The following is a 3,433-nucleotide window of genomic DNA, read 5'->3' on the forward strand; positions in this document are numbered from 1 at the left end:
ATATATATATATATGTATATATATATGTATATATATATGTATATATATATATGTATATATATATTAAAAGAAATGGCTTATCATACGAGCCTCGGCCATCCCCGATGTGCCTAACAACTCGAGTATCACACATCTACTAGGGGGAATCGAACCCCATACCAGAGGGCACTTACAACTGACAACAGATGCCCGACCAACTGATTTGAGTACGAGGTGCATGTATGTGTGTGTGTGTGTGTGTGTGTGTGTGTGAGGATTGACATTTTGTTGATAATTTTGAGGTTTGGAAAGAAATTTGAAAAATGAATGCAAGAGTATTTTAGTTTAGAACTATTAAATATCTTTTTTATTATAGATAAAGTTGCCTCAAACTATAAACATCATACAAATTATAAAATCAATATTACCTATAAGCTAGCTTGTACTATTAACTAATATAAAGAAATAACACAGTAAGTTTATGGCATATAAACTACAAATAAAATAAAAAGGCTTTAACATTTCTATTAGATCAAGGTTCATGCAACCAAAAATAACAAACATAGATGTATTAGATTAGTAAATATAAAACATAAACCCATATTTTTTAAGTAGGGCTTTACTGCCCAAATATTTCAGATAAAATGACATCAAAATTAGACAAAACATGTATTCTAAGAAATTACATATTTATGATTTTTCTTATGGATTGTAGATTGAGTTGAGTTTTTTGGGAGGGAGCAAAACATTACTCTTTCTATTTTTTTGTGTCTAGCTTACGTTGCTCAATAAATAAACTATTTTTTTGTGTCTAGCTTACGTTGCTCAATAAAAAATAAATAAAAAAATGGCATATTCAATTCAAATTGATATAAAGAAAAAAATTGATCATATAATTTTAAAAAGTGTAGCTCCTCCATTAATTATTTAATCATATTAAGGAAAAGCACCATGTCTAATCGCACAATTTGTGGTTTCTAAATTAAAAAAATGTTCTAGACAACAATAATTTTATATTTTCACTCAATTTGAATTTTAAAAGAAAAATCACATTTAAATAATTTTAAAAAATTTTAATGAATATTTAAATTAATGTTGACATCTAATTACATCTAAATAAAACAAAAACTCACCTAATTTTATGAATTTTAGAAATAAATTTTTTGGCATCAAATGACTACATAAGCCTATAGAAAAGTTAGCATTGGGCCATAACCAAAAAATCAGTTACACAGAAAAAACAAGCTATAGAAAATACGATGATCTATACATAACAGAAATCATAGTTTAAATTTTTAAGAAAAAACAATATAATCTTCATTTTGTTGAATATTCACATGGATAAAATAATCAACATTAAACTCTAAATCATATAGCCACAGAATATAAACTGTTGAAAATCATGCAAAATAATACATCCAAAATATTCAAAAAACAAAACAATAAAGATATAAATTCATTTCACATAATTTAAATCAATGTGACGGTCATTGGAGGCCGGCCTGCAAAAGGAATCCAAGGGCTGAGTCAAAAGAACCCAAACACTTGGATAGAACAAGCCTGTACTATGAGACCGTTAAGGATTTTCTATTGGGCTCCTATTAGACGGGCAGCCGCAGAGAACCTGCAGGCTTTTCAGAGCTACAAAGTTTCCTTTAAAAGCTCCCCCCTTCAATGAACCCATCTACTGATTCAAACCAAAATGTTTGGCTAACAGTATGATTTAGTAAACTGACTAAACCATGTCAACTTGTTTAGCATTTATTTTCAGAATTTAGAAATTAAATGGACAAGAGATTTAGTTTCAGTGTGAATTTATAATAAAATCACCATATATATATATTGAATTTATGGAATTCAAATTAAATTTGTGAAGATAAATCCTCATTGAAATAAAAAATACTAATTTGACTAATGCATCTTATGTGAGTTAGAAACACATAAATCAGCAGCCTGTTTCCATCGCATGTCGGGCAGCGAAGGCATGGATAAATGGCTAATGGATCATATAACAGAGACCACTCTATCGTTCAATTCCCTTTAAACAAATTGCAACTACAAAAACAAGAAAAGAGCCGAATGGTTACCGTCGAAGCCAAAGCAAGCTTAATAAGGTTGCCGATTGCAAATGACATTACTTGAATCGACATAGAGATTCCGCCTGCAATTCTTTGGAGCAATCAAAGCTAGGGATGTTAGTTCCTTCCTCTAAGTTCACTGATGCGATTAAACTTACAGTCGAAAGAAGACAGGACGTGTAGAATAGATTGTTGAGGTGCTTGCAATCAAAGTACAATAACTAACTAAATATCCTCCTTTGCTGAGAGAATTGACGCATCTAGAAGTCAATTCCTGCAATTCCCGACTGGAACCTTACATCTTCAACTAGGGCAATGATCCCTGAAGCAAAAAGAGCAAAAGAAGCTCACGTTACATTGCAGATTTACGGGAAAAAAAATACATTATTTAAGCACGAATTGCATAGCTTGTACAAAAAGCAAGAAAAATAAACTCGAATCGGGAAAACTCCCACACCCCACCTTCTGCTCTCCGAGAAATAATAGAGACCTAAATGCGGCTAGGGTTTAAGCTTGTGATTTGCTACCGTTTATGTTATTTAAGGTGAATGGTAATGTCACGTGATTTGCACGTGCAAATAGATTGGCAGCTGAGTGAATCTGTGGGCCGGGCCTTAACACTATGAGGCCAGAGGAGGTTATATTTTTTTTAAACAAGTAGCTTACATATATGTCACCTAATTTCCATATATTTAAAATTACTTTTAATATTTATGGCATCTAAATTCACAAATGACATAAAAAAATATTATCATTTTAGCTTTAAAAAAGTGAAACATACATTTTTTTTTATTTATAGGTGTTGAATTCTTATTTTTCTATAAATCACACCAAAAAAAAATAGAGCAAGTTTGGAGAGTAAGAGATAAACTTAGAGATGCATGGACAATAATACGTTGTGTTTAACATATATTATTCATATGATGATATCTTCATTTATATGAGAGAGAGTATGATATGATAATGTTACATTTTTGCTCAAGCTTTAAAGAGGATATACACTGTATTATTGATGTTTTATATATATGAGCATATCTCTCTATTGTTCTTTGGTTGATTTGTTGAGCTTTTATTGGCTAATGACCAATAAGTCCAAAGATGTTGTAGTAAATGAAAAATAAAAGTATGAAAAAAGAAATCAAATATCATCTTGTTGGCGCTCAATAAGAGGGCGCAAACTCTTTCAAAATTCGCATTCAAGGTCAAGTTCGGAGACGAGCACGAGGGAAAGAAAATTTGATCATGAAAAGAATAAAACACCCATAATCAACAATGATTTGGATTGAATCTCCAAAAAAAAGGAAGGAAAAAAAACAAACAAGGATAAAAAATCAAGAAGGTGCCACCATAATTTGAGACTACGTTCAGCTTGAGGT

At 31.0% G+C, this 3,433-nt stretch overlaps 1 long non-coding RNA gene across 3 annotated transcripts in view; it reads right to left on the minus strand.

Moving 5' to 3' along the window:
- Nucleotides 1-2,584, minus strand: part of LOC110026269 — a 15,194-nt gene extending 12,610 nt beyond the window's left edge. For all 3 annotated transcript variants that reach the window (XR_002294185.1, XR_002294184.1, XR_002294183.1), the window contains exons 1-2: nucleotides 2,520-2,584; nucleotides 2,067-2,379 (exon numbers count right to left, since the gene is read on the minus strand). This is a non-coding gene — a long non-coding RNA (uncharacterized LOC110026269). The remainder of the gene's footprint in view (nucleotides 1-2,066; nucleotides 2,380-2,519) is intronic.
- Between the last annotated feature and the right edge of the window lie 849 nt (nucleotides 2,585-3,433).

The sequence above is a fragment of the Phalaenopsis equestris genome, unplaced genomic scaffold (assembly GCF_001263595.1).
Source record: "Phalaenopsis equestris unplaced genomic scaffold, ASM126359v1 Scaffold000359, whole genome shotgun sequence".
In the NCBI taxonomy this organism is placed as follows: Eukaryota; Viridiplantae; Streptophyta; class Magnoliopsida; order Asparagales; family Orchidaceae; genus Phalaenopsis; species Phalaenopsis equestris.